We start from the raw sequence: 20,735 nt of genomic DNA, 5'->3' as shown, positions 1-20,735 counted from the left end.
GGCAAAAGACCCCTCCCCCATGCAGCCTCTCCAGCATAGCCGGGGGGTCGCACTACATATTTTATTTCCTTGTTGTGGGGTTATGTACCATCTTGTTAAAAGTTTATATGACATCTCTCGTGTTTGCGAATCTACGGTAACCGAATAGGTTCGTCTAATTATCCTATTTCTATGGCCATCGTTACCTAAGGACCCGATTTCGCTTTCCCATTTTTCTAGATAGGGGGGGTAATTTTGCTCTATTCTTTCTATTAGAATTTTATAAAATTTTGAGATTCTTTTTTGAAGGCACTGACGGTTCACTAATAGCTTCTCCAACGGTCTAAGTTGTTCCATACCCCGTAGTGGCTGTGGTAAAGACTGAATGAAATAATATAATTGAAAATATCTCCATTTGTCTAATGGTTTATGTCCCCATTTCCCTATAATTTCTTCGTATGTGCACATCCTATTACCTTCCATCACCTCCTGTACTTTAATGTTATCTTTCTTAACCCAACTACTATAATATAAATATTCCTCTTGACCTGGGATAAAAAATTTAGTATCCAGTAGTGGCATTAATGGTGAGTTGTGTTCCCAGTTGTGTCGCTTGTTTATTGTGTCCCATATCTGAAATAAATTTTTTGTGAGTGTGCTTGTGTTAGGGCCTAATTCTCTGTGTTTTGCAGGTATCCATACTATTTCCCCTAATTCCCTTCTACTTAACTTAATTTCTAATTCAGCCCAGTCCTTACCCTTTTTATTATAAATCCAGTCCGGTATTCGAGAGATTGCTATGGCCTCATAATACTTTTGGAGATCCGGCATTGCCAGCCCTCCCCTTTCTTTACTTCTAATCAGGGTATTCCGAGCCACCCTCGCCGCTTTTTTTTTCCATATAAATCTATTAATCAAAATTTTTAATTTATTTAGATAAACCTGTGGTAACACTATTGGGATCATTTGGCATGTATAGGTGAAAATTGGTAAAATAAACATTTTAACTACGTTTATTCTACCTGTCCATGATAGAGCTTTATATTGACACCTTTCCAAATGCTGTTTAATTTTATTTAATAAGGGTATGTAATTGGCCTCGAACAGATCACTCACCTCTGCTGTCAGCCTTATTCCCAAATAGACCAATTCCCTCCCACACCATCTGAAGGGGAATTTAGACTGAAGGCGGCTCTGCTCTGTTATTGAAATATTCAAATTCAAAATTTCGGATTTAGATATATTAACCTTAAAGTTAGAGACCTTCCCATAATTTGATAGTTCTTCCATTATTGCTGGTATGGAAGACCCGGGGTTGGAAATGTAGAGCAAAAGGTCGTCGGCAAACGCCGCGACCTTGAACTCCCTCTCAGCGGCCCATATCCCATGAATGTTTGGATTCATCCTGATGGCCCTCAACAGGGGTTCAAGCGTCAATATAAATAATAATGGGGATAACGGGCAGCCCTGTCTTGTCCCATTGAACAACTCGAGGGGGCAGGACAGGGCCCCATTTATTCTTATTCTAGCTTTAGGGTGGGTGTAAAGGGCATCTACCCAACCCCTCATACGGTCCCCCACTCCATACCTTTCCAGGACTTCAAACAAGAACCTCCACCCCACTCGGTCAAATGCCTTTTCCGCATCTATTGACATGAGTACCGCAGGGGTACCCCGTCTTACCGCTTCTTGGCATAGCATAATGGTCTTTAGTGTGTTATCCCGACCCTCTCTCCCCTCGATAAATCCAACCTGGTCCTGCAATATCCATTCTGGCACATGTGGTCCCAATCTCTCTGCAATAATTTTTGCAAACAATTTAATATCTGAATTTAATAAAGAAATTGGCCTATAGCTTTCTACTGCCGCCGGGTCCTTTCCCTCTTTTAAGATCAGGACCACATGTGTCCGAAGTGTTTCTTCGCGAAATTCTTCACCCTTCCCCACTGCATTAAAATAGTCGCATAATTTTGGGTCTAGCTGTTTTTGGAATTGTTTGTAGTATGAGATCGGGAAACCATCGGGCCCCGGGCACCCTCCTTTAGCTGTATTTTTGATCGCCCTCTCAACCTCCGCCCTTGTTATTGGGGCTTCTAATGCTTCCATTTCTAATTGCTTGGCCCTGGGGATATCTAACCGATTTAAGTATTCCTTTATTCCCTCCTCTACTTGATTCTCAACCTTATCCTGTTGCCCGATATTATACAGGCCCTGATAATATGTGAAGAATGTGTTAACAATATCATCTGGCATATTTTGTAAGTCCCCCGCAGCATTTCTTACTTTTGGGATGAAAGTTCTATTTTTTTTTTCCTTCACCCTCCTAGCCAGCCATTTACCTGATTTATTCCCCCATTGGTACCTTTCTCTTCCCAGAATATGATAGATCGATCTCCTATTCTGCTCTAAGCAATCCTCTAACTCACGTTTTTTTGTTATTAAGTCTTGGGTGTCCCGAAGCCCCCATGGTCTCCCCAACTGTTCCAATCTCTGAATTTCCTCGTATAATAGGGATTTCTTCTTCTCCCTCTCTCTCTTTTTCCCTGCGCCAATCCCTATTAATACGCCTCTTATGACTGCCTTGTGCGCTTCCCATAATACAGGGCTAGATGTTTCCGGTATATCATTCAGACTAAAAAATTGTATAATCTCCTGCTCAATCCTTTCTGCTGTATCTTTATCCTGTAGTAGAGATTCATTCAGTCTCCAATTCAACCTCGGTCCATGGTCCCCCCCGATCTCCAACTGGATCAACACAGGAGCGTGATCTGAAACAGTTCTTATCTTTATTTCAGCCTTCTTAAGTGCCCTTAAAAATGAATGCTCCAGGAAAATATAATCTATTCGGGAAAAGGAACCATGGACCGAGGAGAAACATGTATAATCCCTATCTTTAGGGTGCAGTGTTCTCCAAGTATCATGTAATTGGTATGCAGTTAACGCCCTTAAAAACATCCTCTGTTTATGTTCGGATATCCTAGGCCCCGCCCCTGTAGTATCTATTTTAGGGTTCATACTCCAATTGAAATCACCTGCCAGGATTAATTTCCCTTCTTTAAAGTCTTCTATTTTATTCAAAACTTTCTTCAAGAATCTACCCGTATTCTTGTTTGGGGCATAAATATTAACAATTGTACATTTAAAATTAAACAGCATACCTTTTAGGCACAGGTAACGACCCTCCGGATCCACCAGTCGCTCATCTAGGTTAAATCTTGTTGTTCTACTGAACCCTATTGCAACCCCTCTCGAAAAGGGGGATGGGGAATCCCCATAGAACCACACCGGGTAATTGGCCGAATTCAGTCTAACCCCAGAAGTGCATGTTATATGCGTCTCCTGCAAACACACTATATTTGCATCCATATATTGCAGTTCGTCATTTACCCGGAATCTTTTCCTTTTTGAGTTTAACCACTTCAGCCTCGGACCAATAAATACCTTAAGGACCAGAGGTGTTTTTGCAATTTCGCACTGCGCTGCTTTAACTGGTAATTGCGCGGTCATGCAATATTGCACCCAAACGAAATTTGCGTCCTTTTCTTCCCACAAATAGAGCTTTCTTTTGATGGTATTTGATTGCCTCTGCGATTTTTATTTTTTGCGATATAAATGGAAAAAGAGCGAAAATTTTGAAAAAAAATGATATTTTCTTCTTTTTGTTATAAGAAAAATCGAATAAACTAAATTTTAGTCATACATTGAGGGCAAAATTTATTCAGCCACATGTCTTTAGTAAAAAAAATGTCAATAAGCGTATATTTTTTGGTTTGCGCAAAAGTTATAGCGTCTACAAACTAGAGTACATTTTCTGGAATTTACACAGCTTTTAATTTATGACTGCCTATCTCATTTCTTGAGGTGCTAAAATGGCAGGGCAGTACAAACCCCCCCCAAATGACCCCATTTTGGAAAGTAGACACCCCAAGGAAACTGCTGATGGGTATGTTGAGCCCATTGAATATTTATTTTTTTTGTCCTAAGGGATTGAATAATGACAAAAAAAAAAAAAAAAAAGTACAAAAAGTTGTCACTAAATGATATATTGCTCACACATGCCATGGTTATATGTGGAATTGCACCCCAAAATATATTCCGCTACTTCTCCCGAGTACGGGGATACCACATGTGTGGGACTTTTTGGGAGTATAGTCGCGCACGGCATCCCGAAAACCAATCACCACCTTCAGGATTTCTAAGGGTGCAAATTTTTGATTTTACCCCTCACTACCTATCACAGTTTCGAAGGCCATAAAAAGCCAAAATAGCACAAAACCCCCCAAAATGACCCCATTTTGGAAAGTAGACACCCCAAGCTATTTACTGAGAGGCATGTTGAGTCCATGGAATATTTTATATTTTGCCACAAGTTGCGGGAATATTACAAACTTTTTTTTTTTTGCACAAAGTTGTCACTAAATGATATATTGCTCACACATGCTATGGGCATATGTGAAATGACACCCCAAAATACATTCTGCTGCTTCTCCTGAGTACAGGGATACCACATGTGTGGGACTTTTTGGGAGCCTAGCCGCGTACGGGACCCCGAAATCCAAGCACCGCCTTCAGGATTTCTAAGGGCATAATTTTTTTATTTTACTCCTCACTACCTATCACTACCTATCACAGTTTTGACGGCCATAAAATGCCAAGATGGCACAAAACCCCCCCAAATGACCCCATTTTGGAAAGTAGACACCCCAAGGAAACTGCTGATGGGTATGTTGAGCCCATTGAATATTTATTTTTTTTGTCCTAAGGGATTGAATAATGACAAAAAAAAAAAAAAAAGTACAAAAAGTTGTCACTAAATGATATATTGCTCACACATGCCATGGTTATATGTGGAATTGCACCCCAAAATATATTCCGCTACTTCTCCCGAGTACGGGGATACCACATGTGTGGGACTTTTTGGGAGTATAGTCGCGCACGGCATCCCGAAAACCAATCACCACCTTCAGGATTTCTAAGGGTGCAAATTTTTGATTTTACCCCTCACTACCTATCACAGTTTCGAAGGCCATAAAAAGCCAAAATAGCACAAAACCCCCCAAAATGACCCCATTTTGGAAAGTAGACACCCCAAGCTATTTACTGAGAGGCATGTTGAGTCCATGGAATATTTTATATTTTGCCACAAGTTGCGGGAATATTACAAACTTTTTTTTTTTTGCACAAAGTTGTCACTAAATGATATATTGCTCACACATGCTATGGGCATATGTGAAATGACACCCCAAAATACATTCTGCTGCTTCTCCTGAGTACAGGGATACCACATGTGTGGGACTTTTTGGGAGCCTAGCCGCGTACGGGACCCCGAAATCCAAGCACCGCCTTCAGGATTTCTAAGGGCATAATTTTTTTATTTTACTCCTCACTACCTATCACTACCTATCACAGTTTTGACGGCCATAAAATGCCAAGATGGCACAAAACCCCCCCAAATGACCCCATTTTGGAAAGTAGACACCCCAAGGAAACTGCTGATGGGTATGTTGAGCCCATTGAATATTTATTTTTTTTGTCCTAAGGGATTGAATAATGACAAAAAAAAAAAAAAAAAAAAAAAAAAAAGTACAAAAAGTTGTCACTAAATGATATATTTCTCACACATGCCATGGTTATATGTGGAATTGCACCCCAAAATATATTCCGCTACTTCTCCCGAGTACGGGGATACCACATGTGTGGGACTTTTTGGGAGTATAGTCGCGCACGGCATCCCGAAAACCAATCACCACCTTCAGGATTTCTAAGGGTGCAAATTTTTGATTTTACCCCTCACTACCTATCACAGTTTCGAAGGCCATAAAAAGCCAAAATAGCACAAAACCCCCCAAAATGACCCCATTTTGGAAAGTAGACACCCCAAGCTATTTACTGAGAGGCATGTTGAGTCCATGGAATATTTTATATTTTGCCACAAGTTGCGGGAATATTACAAACTTTTTTTTTTTTGCACAAAGTTGTCACTAAATTATATATTGCTCACACATGCTATGGGCATATGTGAAATGACACCCCAAAATACATTCTGCTGCTTCTCCTGAGTACAGGGATACCACATGTGTGGGACTTTTTGGGAGCCTAGCCGCGTACGGGACCCCGAAATCCAAGCACCGCCTTCAGGATTTCTAAGGGCATAATTTTTTTTATTTTACTCCTCACTACCTATCACTACCTATCACAGTTTTGACGGCCATAAAATGCCAAGATGGCACAAAACCCCCCCAAATGACCCCATTTTGGAAAGTAGACACCCCAAGGAAACTGCTGATGGGTATGTTGAGCCCATTGAATATTTATTTTTTTTGTCCTAAGGGATTGAATAATGACTAAAAAAAAAAAAAAAAAAAAAATGTACAAAAAGTTGTCACTAAATGATATATTGCTCACACATGCCATGGTTATATGTGGAATTGCACCCCAAAATATATTCGGCTACTTCTCCCGAGTATGGGGATACCACATGTGTGGGACTTTTTGGGAGTCTAGTCGCGTACGGCACCCCGAAAACCAATCACCACCTTCAGGATTTCTAAGGGTGCAAAGGCCATAAAATGCCAAAATAGCACAAAATCCCCCCAAATTACCCCATTTTGGAAAGTAGACACCCCAAGCTATTTACTGAGAGTCATGTTGTCTGAACGAAAAAAAAGAGATTGATCGGTGGGTATGCCCACCATTAGATACCTCCCTTCATCCACCCACTTCTAATGATGGACATACATGCACCATTTATATATGCCGAAGCATGGGGGCATCCTCCCGCAAAAAAGTTATGCCGCGTACATACGTTCAAACTTTTCCATGGGCAAGCCCCCTGTCGGAATTTTGACCGTATGTACGCGGCATTAGGAGCAAAATCACTCCTCCACCCCTTATGCCCCCATGCTTCGGCATATATGCTCTTTTTTAACTGTGGTGGTGAAATCACCGCCTACAGCACTGGAGTCACGGCTTTATGTATCGTGGGAGCAAACGCTGTTGCTGTCAAGATAAATAAATCCGCGCTGCAGCTGAATGGCGTACCTGCTAAGCAAATTATGGTTAACGTTAAAACAAAGTAACATCCCAGTAAAACCTTACCATACCATACCTGCAAAGCAATTGCCAAAAAAAACTGTAAAAAATAAAACATTTTTTAACACAACCTGTGCCTAAAATATATATATGCCGAAGCATGGGGGCATCCTCCCGCAAAAAAGTTATGCCGCGTACATACGTTCAAACTTTTCCATGGGCAAGCCCCCTGTCGGAATTTTGACCGTATGTACGCGGCATTAGGAGCAAAATCACTCCTCCACCCCTTATGCCCCCATGCTTCGGCATATATGCTCTTTTTTAACTGTGGTGGTGAAATCACCGCCTACAGCACTGGAGTCACGGCTTTATGTATCGTGGGAGCAAACGCTGTTGCTGTCAAGATAAATAAATCCGCGCTGCAGCTGAATGGCGTACCTGCTAAGCAAATTATGGTTAACGTTAAAACAAAGTAACATCCCAGTAAAACCTTACCATACCATACCTGCAAAGCAATTGCCAAAAAAAACTGTAAAAAATAAAACATTTTTTAACACAACCTGTGCCTAAAATATATATATGCCGAAGCATGGGGGCATCCTCCCGCAAAAAAGTTATGCCGCGTACATACGTTCAAACTTTTCCATGGGCAAGCCCCCTGTCGGAATTTTGACCGTATGTACGCGGCATTAGGAGCAAAATCACTCCTCCACCCCTTATGCCCCCATGCTTCGGCATATATGCTCTTTTTTAACTGTGGTGGTGAAATCACCGCCTACAGCACTGGAGTCACGGCTTTATGTATCGTGGGAGCAAACGCTGTTGCTGTCAAGATAAATAAATCCGCGCTGCAGCTGAATGGCGTACCTGCTAAGCAAATTATGGTTAACGTTAAAACAAAATAACATCCCAGTAAAACCTTACCATACCATACCTGCAAAGCAATTGCCAAAAAAAACAGTAAAAAATAAAACATTTTTTAACACAACCTGTGCCTAAAATATATATATGCCGAAGCATGGGGGCATCCTCCCGCAAAAAAGTTATGCTGCGTACATACGTTCAAACTTTTCCACGGGCAAGCCCTCCGTCGGAATTTTGACCGTATGTACGCGGCATTAGGAGCAAAATCGCTCCTCCACCCCTTATGCCCCCATGCTTCGGCATATATGCTCTTTTTTAACTGTGGTGGTGAAATCACCTCCTACAGCACTGGAGTCGCGGCTTTATGTATCGTGGGAGCAAACGCTGTTGCTGTCAAGATAAATAAATCCACGCTGCAGCTGAATGGCGTACCTGAAAACATGAAAAATGGTTAACAATAACACAGTAAACAGTAAAGTATAAAAAATTTGAGAGAGAGAGAGAGAGAGAGAGAGAGAGAGAGAGAGAGAGAGAACAATAAAACGACAACTATTTTTGGTTTTTATATTTTATATTTTTTTTGGTTTTTTTATTTTACTTTTTTTTTTTTTTTATACACTTTTTTTTGAACTGTAAACTGTAACTGTAACGGTTCGGGTCTCTCAAAATGCGATGGCATCTTGGGAGACCCTGTGTTAGTGTGCCTAGCCTGTGAAATGCTGTACCCTACGCTAATACTTCACTCGTTCATGGTAGCGTTCAAAACACTCACCCTGACAAAGACCAGGCTGGCCAGGACAGCGTGGACAATAAGAACGGGTGTCACGCCTATATCCGCGCTTGCTACAGACACGACATCTTTTTTGGGGGGCTCGTTGGGTAGGGGTACTCGGGAGGACATAAGAATAATGCCTCTCATACAGCCGGCTTACTGCATTTGGTTGGGAATGGTGAGGTACAGAACCATCTGGAAACAGAAGCTCTGTGACAACCTCTCTTTGAAAGAAAAGAAAGGTTAATGTTCCGCCTGAAGCTTTGTATAGCACAAAAGCATTCAGCAAAGCCAATTGAAATAAGTAAGCAGACACTTTTTTGTACCAGCGTCTGGTCTTACGGGAAGTTAGATACGGCGCTAACATCTGGTCATTGAGGTCCACCCCTCCCATATTTTTGTTATATTCGTGGACACAGAGGGGTTTCTCCACAATACCAGTCGCCGTAGAAATTTGGACCGTCGTGTCTGCATGAAGGGAGGTAAGAACGAAAACATTCTTATTATGCCTCCACTTCATAGCGAGCAAATTATTACACCGATAGCAGGCTCTCTCCCCCAGCCTAAGACGGGAATCTACAAGCCGCTGGGGAAAGCCCCGGCGATTAGGTCGCACGGTGCCACATGCTCCAATCTGATTATCAAATAAATGACTAAACAGTGGCACGCTGGTGTAATAGTTGTCCACGTACAAGTGGTACCCCTTTCCGAATAAGGGTGACACCAATTTCCACACTATCTTGCCAGCGCTTCCTATGTAATCAGGGCAGTTCTCCGGCTCTACGTAACTATCTTTACCCTCATAAACCATAAAGCTCCATGCATAGCCTGTGGCCCTGTCACAGCACTTATAGAGCTTGACCCCGTACCTGGTACGCTTGTTGGGAATGTACTGTTTGAATGACAAGCGACCAGTAAACTTAACCAGGGACTCATCAACGCAGACAACTTTTTGGGGAATAAACAAGTCTGCAAAACGTTGGTTGAAGTGGTTTATGAGGGGCCGAATTTTGTAGAGCCGATCGTATTCAGGGTCTCCACGTGGACGACAAAGTTCATTGTCACTGAAGTGCAAGAACCGCAAGATCTGCTCGTATCGTGCCCTGGGCATGGAGTTAGAGAACAGGGGCATGTGGTCAGCCGGATGCGTGGACCAATAAGCCCGCATCCGCATAAATTTGTGTGTGCCCATGTTGAGGGAAAGGCCCAAAAACGTCTTAAATTCGGAAACCGTAACTGGTTTCCAATCTCTGGCAAGAGACGGCAACTGGGGATTAGCGGCGATGCGTTGACCAGCATATAAATTGGTTTGGTCCACAATAGATCTATAGAGATCTTCCGTGAGATACAGAGAATAAAAATCGAGTGGCGTAAAATCATCTGTATCCACCTGAATACCGGGTTGGGCAGTGAATGGGGGAAGTACGGGTTCTGCAGAAGTGGTGGGCACCCAATTGGGATAGGCGAATTCTGCAGGAAGGGCACTATGGGTACGACGGGCCTGTCTTTGTCTTCTTCTTCTTGGTGGCAGCGGGACACTACTTGTGCTTGCCACCTCGCCAGCTTGAACTGCACTTATGGGACTCGCCACGTCACCACGTGATACTGCAGTGCTGGATGTACGCCCAGGGTGTACTAGGCCGCTGGTGCTTGCCAGTTCACCAAAAGGATGAGCGGCGCTAGTACTGGCTCTATACTCCATACGAGGGACTTCCGGTTCCTGCACCTCAACAACATCAGAAAATCGGGGTCGGGTACGCCTGACAATAGCAGGGACCTCTTCTTCGTCGTCAGAGCTATCTGACATGGAGGCGCTGTCCTCTACAGGTTCGTATTCTGAGCCTGATTCTGACAGATCAGTGTCTTCCTCTTCACTATCTGTCATGCTCAGAAACGTGTAGGCCTCTTCACTAGTGTACCTTCGCTTTGCCATTTTGGGCTCTAAATTTAGGGGTACAGTAGTGAGACTCACAGGTAAAAAAGCACCTAGCCTGTCAGCGACTGTATAAAACGCTACCAAAAAAAACTGTTAGCGATCGCAGGGATCAGGCCTGACTCTGCGAACGCTGCAGTTATGTGTGTTGTGTTTTGTAAGTGACAGTGATCGATCGATACTGCACTTGGGTGGGCTGGGCTGGGCTGGGCTGGGCAGAGGGGCAAAACGCAGGTGCTAGCAGGTATCTGGGCTGATCCTGCTAACAATGCGTTTTTTTAGAACCCTAAATTGCTGGGCACGCTAGTATAGATCTGATCAGATCAGATATTGATCTGTTCGGATACTATACCACTAAGGGAGGTGTATGCTTTGCGCGTGGGTGTTAGCGGTGCTGGCACTAACCTAGCACTGCCTGGGGCGACGCAGACCCTTTCTGACCCTAAAACCAAATTTATATCACCCGCCGGGTGATCGGGGGGTTAAACCTTTATTAGGTAATAAATGGCGGGTGCCCTGATGCTATAAAAAGCGAACTACCAAACCAGCATCACCCGTAACACTTATACGGTGATCACTGGTGAAAGGGTTAACTAAGGGCAATCAGGGGTTAAAACCTTTATTGGGTATTTATATGGGGGTACCTGAAGCTTTATAAAAAGCTGACGGGGAACCTAAATAACTAAATAACTAACTGGCTAACCAGCGTCACCAGTGACACTTATGCAGCGATCGCTGGTGAAAGGGTTAACTCTAGGGGCAATCAAAGGGTTAAAACCTTTATTAGGTTATATATCGGGGTACCTAACGGTATAAAAACCTGGCGTTGAACCTAAAAAAAAACTAGCTTCCTAGCGGGACCAGTGACACTATTGCAGCGATCAGAAAAACGATCGCTTAGTGACACTGGTAAAAGAGGGTGAAAGGGTTAACTGGGAGGGCAATCAAAGGGTTAAACCTTTATTAGGGGGGGGTAGGGGGCTACCCTGGACCTAAAGGGGCCTAACACTAGCTGCCCTGACACTTTTTACAGTCACAACTGACACTAAATGTAGTGATCAATAAATAAATGAACACTGCATTAGTGACACTGTGACTGGGGGGGGGGCGGGGGGCCGATCGGGGGGTGACTGGGGTGAAATGTGTGCCTGTGTGTACCTATGTGTCAGTGGACTGTTGGTGCACTTACTTGCGTCTTCACTCCTCGCTGTCCGGTTCAAAAAGACCGCCACGAGGAGTGTGACATCACTTCCTCCTCCTGTGTTTACATTTTCACAGGGGAGGAAGTTCGTCACTGGCCAGGAGCGATCGAGAGGGGATGGGCGGAAACCAACGGCCATCCCCTCATCGCCGATCGCTCCGGCACCGAAAGGGACCGCAGTATCTAGCGGGAGGGGGTCCGATCGGACCCCCCACCCGCTAGAAGGCAATCACGTACATTTACGTGATTATGCCTGCCTGTGCCATTGTGTTGACGTACATTGGCAATACGGCGGTCCCGAAGTGGTTAAACCCCTTACGTTATACGTAACAACATTAAGGACTACCATACCTCTCTACAGGGGTAATTCCCCTCCCTATTTTTTTCCCTTTCTTCTTTCCTTTTTCTTTTCCTTTTTAAGCGTCTAGTGGATCCAGTGGTGCCTGTCCCCGCTAGTCCCATGGGAGGACCGAGTGAGAGCCCCAAAAAGCAACCAAAAACCACCCCCCTCCCTCTCCCTCCCTCCCCCCATCTCCCCTCCCTACTCCCCTTTTGTCCTATAACGGAACGTCTCATGAGACTGGGTAGGACACCCCCCTTCCCGTTAAGCCTATGGCATTGGTGGGCCGCTGTTTGTGTTCGCCTCACCCCCATAGTATCCCTGGAGCTTGAACCCTTATCCGCCCAAGACTCCCCTCGCCTTCCCTCCCTCCCTCCCCCCAACTCCCCCCCCCGCACCCCTCAACTCTCAGTGCGAATTCATCAGTTCAGCTCAATTCCAGTAATCTACTTTCGACTCCACCTGTTCGGTCGGCCCTGCCCTTTCCTCCCCCGGGTACTATTCCCTTCAGCCCCTAATACATCTTCACTACCCCATTCTATCTGAGGGGCGGGGTCTATACCTAACTGTTCACAAAATTCTGGGAGGTCTTCAGGGTAGCGCAGAACTGCAGATCGTCCCTCTTTCTTCCCTATGAGGCATGCAGGAAATCCCCATTGATATGGGATGTCCGCCGCTCTCAGTAGTTCAGTGAGTGGTTTTAAGCATCTCCTCCTTCCCAATGTCTCACCCGCTAAATCAGGGTAAATCTGCAGTTCCGTGCCCTCATGGACCACCCCAGACTGTATTCTCCCTCTTCTCATTACCTGCATTTTTTCTACTACATTATGAAATCTCACTATAACGTCTCGAGGTGCTTCTGTTCTAATCCCCCGGGGTCGAGTCATTCTATGTATTCTATCAATTTTCAAAGGGGCTGTGACTTCCTTGTCCAATAAAGGGTTAAAAATCTGTTGAGCTATCTCTCCCAGGGCGGACCCACCATATGTCTCGGGGAGACCTTTTATCCGTATATTCTTCCTCCTACTTCTATTTTCTTGGTCCTCCAGCTTATATCTAATTGTTCTATTTGATTTCCGGAGGGCTGTTATCTGCTCTAGGATTCCCTCCATCTTACTCTCTTGAGTCTCGACTCTGTTTTCTAACTCCTCAACTCTCCCCAATACCAAACCTATATCGCTTCTTATTGTTGCGATATCTGCCCTTAGGGAGATCTCCATTCTCGAGAACATCTCAGAGAGCATCTCCCTGATTTGTGGGGGTTGGGGGGTTTCTTTATGGCTATCCGGAACCATTTCTTCTGTCTCCCTATTAACCACCTCCCCCTCTCCCCGGGGATTATTCTGGTCTACTTCTACATTCTGTAGATTTACCCCGCTTTTTTTTTTAAGCTCACTTGACTTTATGGTGGGATTTTTTACCCCCCTTCCCTCTTCCCCCTTCTGTCTACTTGGGCCCGAGCGAATAGATTTTTCTGTTCTGGGGCTATCGGTCCCTTCATCCTCTCTTATACTAGAATTTGCAGCCAAATATTTTTGAATCCCGACCGGACTTGTAGCCGGGGTGACTGTCTTGTTAACTTTACTTGTCTTTCCCCTCATTTTGACAGGACTGAAAACCCTCCTCCCTTTATCTAACGCTCACCAGGTATTCCTTTTTACTATCAGCCCCCTCTCTTTTCCTTCCTTCCTGCTCTTCCCTCCTACCTCCAACCTAATCTAGTATACCTGCGTCCGAACCACTGAAAATCTCCCAGAGGCCTAGAACCACCCACAATGAGATACAATTAGATCAAGGATAACAACAACAACGGCTAGCTTACTCTCAGAAAAAAAAAATAAAAAAATAAGAAGGGGAGGGGGGGGATGGGACCTAATTCAGCTGCTTTCCGCGCCGTGGATAGATCCTCTATCAAAGTCCATGCCGTCTAACTCAACGGTATACCTAAAATGTGATAGGCTAAGCAGCGAGAAGTTGTTGATAATAATATTATTGCAGCTGTTGAACTGAGTTCATCTTACTTTGATAACAACTTTTCCCACCCAGAGATCAAAAATAAAACAAAAAAACAAAAATATATCAAGTCCTTCAGCTGTTAAATGGAGACAATCAAAACAGTCACACAGCCAGAAAAGGTTTTAAGTAGGTTTTTCCTGCAAAAAGAAACTCTTGCGTCAGATAACAAAACATCGGGATGCATCCAACCTCATTATACCTATAGTATGATAGGCTAAGCAGCGAAAAGTTGTTGATATTAATATTAATGCAGCTATTATACTGAGTTGATCTTACTTTGATGACAAATTTTCCCACCCTAAAATCAGAGAAAAACAAAAAACAAACATATATCCAGTCCTTTAACTGTTAAATGGAGGCAGTCTACACAGTCACACAGCCAGAAAAGGTTTTAGATAAGTTTTTCCTGCAAAAGAAACTCTTGCGTCAGATAACAAAGCATCGGGGTGTATCCAACCTCCTTTGTTCACAACAGCGCACACTTCATCCTTAGGTTATATGCATACAAGTTCAGTTGTAATTTTGTATTCAACTAAAGAAAAGGGTTTAGCAGCTAAAGCGAGTTTCCAACAGCAAGCAGATTATTTTTCTTCCTTTTATTATGGCTTCCCCTTCTCCTCTCCACGCACATTTATAGCAGCGGCAAATTTAGAGTATGCAAAGAGACACTGTCCTTCGAAGATAGACCTTAGGTAACAGCCTTCTTATGCCATTAAAGGGAGGGGAGGGGGGATACTCACAGGTGAGCCCGAGCTATAACCAGGGGGACAGAACCCTTCCTATCAGGTATAGTGTCTTTAAACCACCTCCAGCTTTGGGCTGTCCCCCTCCCCTTCAGACCGCTTGTCTTACCGCTGTCCTGTCATCATAGACCGACCGCCAAGCACCGACAAGCGCAGACACAGCTCCTTGGATACACGGCTCCTCTCCTGACACCAAGTTTCAGATACAGCTGTCTGCCGATCAGAGGGCCTTCATCACCGAAGGGTAAGCATCCGTCCGATCCTCCGCCGATTCGCCGAGAGAGAGGTAGCTATCAGCATATGCCTGGATCACGGAGGCCGCAGCGAGGTTCGAATCCGCGCGGCGTTGCTGGAGCTCTCCGTGGACCAAGAAAGTCACGCCCAGCCCAGCATCGACGAGAGCGTAGCCGTTTTATACCACTTCTTACCTATCCACTGGCCTGATAATCTTGGAAAGATGGATGTGTTGGCCAAATTAAACTTACATTTTAATGCATTTAGTTCTCATGGAAGTGTTGACTTGTCCAAACCATCATACACAACTCCCCCCCCCCCCCAAGTTTTTTTGAATGTGCCACCAGAGAGGGTGAGGGAACATATAATTGTAACTTATCATTTTATTGGAAAAAACATTTAAATGTTCTAATATTATGTTGCCCCACAATGTTTGTGTCAACTATGTTTGCAAATTTATGTACTCGGGTATTAATATTTTTTTATTTGTTTGATTCCACAGTTTCCTTCAACCACCCAGCAATGGCAGGATGTGGTGGCACAGTTTGCCAATTTATGGAATTTTCCCAACTGTGGAGGTGCCATTGATGGCAAGCATGTGAGGATAGTTCCACCGCCAAACTCGGGATCGTATTATTTTAATTATAAAGGATTTTGCAGCATAGTTCTGCTGGCTGTGGTGTCAGCCAAATATGATTTTTTGTATGTTGATGTTGGGATGAATGGCCGTCACTCTGATGGAGGTGTGCTGATGCATACTGAATTTTATGACCGGCTGCAGAAAGGGACCTTACATTTGCCACCTGCTCAGGAAAATATTGAGGGACTAAATTTCGTGTTTGTGGCAGATGATGCCTTTTCTTTGGGGGAACATATTCTCAAACCCTTTCCAATGAGGAACCTAACCCCAGAACAAAGGGTTTTCAATTATCGTCTGTCTCGTGCCCGAAGGGTAGTTGAAAATGCCTTTGGCATTCTTTCAAGCAGATTTCGTCTCTTTTTAACTGCCATAAACTTGGCAGAATATAAATTAAATCATGTAGTGTTATGCTGCTGCATCCTCCATAATTTTTTAAGGAGGAATGCTTCCAGCTATATTGCCTCAGGGCAAACAGATGATGCTTTTTCCGGACCAGCTGAAGAGGCTGTGATGCCAGCTCTGGAAGGTGCACGTGCTGGTTTGGGCTCCCAGAATGGCCGTCTTGTCCGTGAACAATATATGGACTACTTTGTTGGTAGAGGGGCAGTGCCTTGGCAGCAAAATGTGTTTACTAACTTGTAAATGTATTACTTATTCATAAAATAATATTTCTGTTCAACTACTGTTGTCTGTGTTTCTTATGTTTGCAAATAGCCATGATCTTTGTCCTTTTTGCCACTAGTTTAAACCAACCTGATGTGCAACATGAGGTGACAATCTCTCTTTGAGCTAACTTTTATATTGTGCTGTATCTCAGCTACACACATTTTAGAGTACATGGTCAATGTAACTACAACAACTGAACAAATATACTGGTATTGAGCATTGAAATAAGAAGCCACACATCGTTTTTAGTTTAACTTTTTTAATCTGTGCCACATTTTTGATTAAAATCAAATTTTTTTTTTTTTTTTGTGATCATTTTTTTTTAACTCCAAATATATATTTTTTTTTATCATTTTTTTTTTAAATCAACATATCTTTATTTATTTTATTTATTTTTTTTGATCATTTTTTTTTTTTTTTTAAATCAAAATATATTTTTGGTTTTTGATCATTTTTTTTTGAAAATCACATTTTTTTGGGGGGTTTTTTTGGATCATTTTTTTATTAAAATCAAAATATAGATTTTTTTTTTTTTCTTAAAACATTTTTCAAATAACAATAACATTGGAATGGGGGCATCGCCTCAACACCATGCAGCAGGAAATGAAGAAAATGATTATTTTTTGAAAAAGGGATTAGATTCTTCCCAAAATATCTATCATATTCTTAATTTCCTGCTGCATGGCATTGAGGTGATTGCGCATGGCATCAATCTCCCCATTCCATGATCTGGCCGATGAGCCTCTGTGCACTGTCTGTACTGAACGCTTCAGGTTGTTGTTCCACAAACAGCACATCATCTAAAAATGGGATAAAAAACATGTATTTAGAAATATGCATATATACATAGACATAGATTACGTGAAGCTGGGGTGTCAGACACTCACCTGGTGTGTTCACTTCCTCCACCTCTCTTTCCTCCACCTCCTCTTGATTTCTCTGCCATTCAGGCTGGTGGGGTTGGGGGTCCTGGTGGGGTTGGGGGTCCCGGCGGGGTTGGGCTTTCCGGTGAGGTTGGGGGTCCTGGTGGGGTTGGGCTTTCCGGTGAGGTTGGGGGTCCCGGCGGGGTTGGGGGTCCTAGCGGGGTTGGGGGTTCCAGTGAGGTTGGGGGTCCTGGCGGGGTTGGTGTCTGAGTCTTTTCTGCCCTATGAGAATCAAACAAAAGGTATACTTTAGCACACAGATATGAAACATTGCTTTGAGGTGGTGTACAATTTTCTGTTAATGAAGAGATCCAAGTTGAAGACAATGAAATTTCCCTTTTAACCATACTGAAATACATTTCAAAGACAGCTAAACAATAACGTTACGAACTTTACTCATTACGTCAAATGATCCAGACCAAAACAGTCATAACTCTGGATCAGCTAATAACATCGTATGCGGTATACGAATTTAGTGTAAAAATACGAACGGTATACGAATTTAGTGTAAATATACGAACGGTATACGAATTTAGTGTAAATATACGAACGGTATACGAATTCATACACGTCGCTATGTATAATGGGAACTTAGGACAGGTACTTACTTTTTCGGAGCGCCTTCTTGATTTTGAGGTACTGATCCGGCTCCCTCAATTTTATGTCGGACCATCGTTTTCTCAATTGGTCTTTAGACCTTTGCACCCCAAATTTCTCCTCCAGAGTCTTCACCACTCGAGTAAGGATTTGATCCTTGACTAAATTGGGATGCAGATATGGCCCATGCTTCCCATCATAGTCCTCCCTTCTCATAATGGCCACCATCTCCACCATTTCTTCAAAGGCCATGTTGGTGGCCTTGAATCTCCTCCTAGATCGGGATTCCTCCTCACTGGATGTCTGTCTCTCCGCCATGTTTACTTTCCTCCCACTGCGCAACGAAGGGAGAAGGGGCGGGGAATATTACAGAAAAAGAACGTCAGGGGCGGGCGACGCGAGCGTAGTTTCGCGCATGCGCACTGTATGTTGAGCGTACCGCGCGGACTATATCCGATCGGAATATACGATGACACCCTATATGCAATCGAAAAAGTAAAGGATTAATTTTTTGGGCTAAATATGTGTATGGAAAGTTTATCACATACACGTATGTGTATATAATTAAAATAGTCCGGACATGAATAAAGACGATTAAAGTCAATAGTACACGAACGTTAAATATTAACAAAGCATGGCAGAATCTGTAACGTCACGGCCCAACGTCATGACGTTCGGAGAGCGGAGGTTTGCCGTATACGCCGTGTATAAAGCACGAGCGTATGATGCAACGTAACGTTCAGCATAGGCGGGAGACGAACGCAAGTTGACGTAAACTGAAAGACCATAAAGGAAGGTACGTTTCTAAAACTTTTCCTTATCGCTGGTACTGTTAAATGACTTAAACATTAAAGTACATGGGCACGATAAAAAAAAGCCGTTTTGTTAAAACGTTCTTTTGCGTTGATACATGTCCCCTGGGTCACAAAGTTTTTTTCGGACAATAGCTTACATATTGTTGATTAAAATTCTGACTTTGGAATTCTCACATAGGCTTTTAATAGGGTGTTCTGTGGGTTTATTACTTGTCACAAACAACCTTAAATGGTTTGCTATTGGGTGATGTCAATGTTCAAGTCAAACTCATGTTCGGGTTGAACATACAGCCCGTCCCTACAGCTTAAATAAAGGATCATATTTTGAGCAGCTTATGAGCTATACGTCACCAATTATGGTTTGTTTTTTCTTATGTTTTGCAGAGATCAAAATGGCAAAGTCAAGTTTAAATTCTCACGAATTCCTTAGCCAATTTATCGAAAAATACAGGGAGCTCACTTGTCTGTGGCAAGTCAAAAATAAAGACTATTGCAATAAAAACCTGAGGATAGCAGCAATTGAGCAACTGGTGCAATTAGCAAAAACAGTGTACCCCAGAGCAACCTACAGTTTAATAAAGACAAAAATTGGGGGCCTCAGAAGCATGTATAACAGGAAACGAAAGAAGATCGAGGAATCCAAAAAGAGTGGAGCAGCAGCTGAAGAGGTCTATGTTCCCAAGCTGTGGTATTTTAATAGCCTCCATTTTTTACAGGATCAAACAGTACCACGTAGATCGCTCTCTACACTGCCCTCCGCATCAGCTGAGGCCACCGATACTGAGCCTGATCCTACACAGGATGAAGAGGAGGAGGAGCTCAACTTGACTCAGGTATAGCATTGTTTAAAATCTTGGCTAAAAAAACAATATTTTTTCATATATATATATATATATATATATATATAAATATATATATATATATATATATATATATATATATATATATATATATATATATATATAGTGTGTGTGTTGTTAATTAGATGCTAGTATGCCTAAAATAATTAGTTGTCTTAAAAAAGTGAGTTCCATATCAATAGACAAGTAGTGGCCAAAAAGGATTTGAACAGTGGTGTAACTAGAACCTTCAGGGCCCCGATGCAAGAAACCATAAAGGGCCCCCCTGAACCCCAGCCAGGGCCCTTCCCTCCGAGTCCGACGGTGGAACTCCAGGGCGTGGTACCAGGTATGACCTTTGTGAGCCCTGTAGTTCCACCACTGGTATCAGTAGTTTTTTGCCTATTATTTTTTAAATTTTTAGGTGCCCCATTGGGGGACAGTCCTTAGGCAGGATGGGGTCCCCGTCCCCAGAAGAGATGAGGTCCTTTTCTCCAGGGCAGATGAAGTTACTGACCCCAGGTGAGAAGGGGTCCCTGTCCCCAGGGGGAGATGGAGGGGGTATGTAATAGTGTGTGGGGGATGAGGTCTTCTCACTCACCATGACCAAGCTGTAGCTCGCACACTCATCCATGTTGGCCTGGGCTCCATCCAGTGTGCTGGACGGGTGATCAGCATATCTCCCAGAAAGACCTTTCATCATCTGTGTATGACGGGGGAGGAGGGGGGCTGGCAGACAAGCCTGCAGTGTCCTCTGGGGGGCTCTCATAGGGCTGCACTGCATCTGTGTGCTTAAAGTTTGTTTACCCGGGAGAAGTATGCAGTGCAGTGTGGGCCGGACTCAGGGGGGGCGGGACTCTGGCTGGGGATAACAGACATCGGACTGAGCGGCAATGCATGGAGCAGGAGAGGGGTACTCTGAGGAGCCGGCCGAGGACACAGGTCATGCGGGGAATGCACAACTAAAGAGCAGCCAGTGCGATAGTCGAGCATGGAGCTCTGCTAGTCACTCTCCACCTCCACCACCTGTGTGCATGGTGCACTGGTACCCCTAGCTGCCTATGCTGCTGCTGGTCATATCTAGAGGGGGCTGCATGGGCCCCCTGCATCACAGGGCCCGGTTGCGGTCCCGACTGCTGCA

The 20,735-nt window shown here is 43.6% G+C and overlaps 1 long non-coding RNA gene across 1 annotated transcript in view; it reads left to right on the top strand.

Moving 5' to 3' along the window:
* The window catches only part of LOC143940666 (uncharacterized), a 43,010-nt gene extending 26,577 nt beyond the window's left edge, over positions 1-16,433 (top strand). Inside the window, exon 2 of the long non-coding RNA XR_013263907.1 lies at positions 15,617-16,433. This is a non-coding gene — a long non-coding RNA (uncharacterized LOC143940666). The remainder of the gene's footprint in view (positions 1-15,616) is intronic.
* Positions 16,434-20,735: the final 4,302 nt, after the last annotated feature.

Source organism: Lithobates pipiens, unplaced genomic scaffold (assembly GCF_037356315.1).
Source record: "Lithobates pipiens isolate NorthernLeopardFrog02 unplaced genomic scaffold, aLitPip1_a1.2 Scaffold_3, whole genome shotgun sequence".
Taxonomy (NCBI): Eukaryota; Metazoa; Chordata; class Amphibia; order Anura; family Ranidae; genus Lithobates; species Lithobates pipiens.
This window is presented reverse-complemented; position numbering and strand designations above follow the sequence as displayed.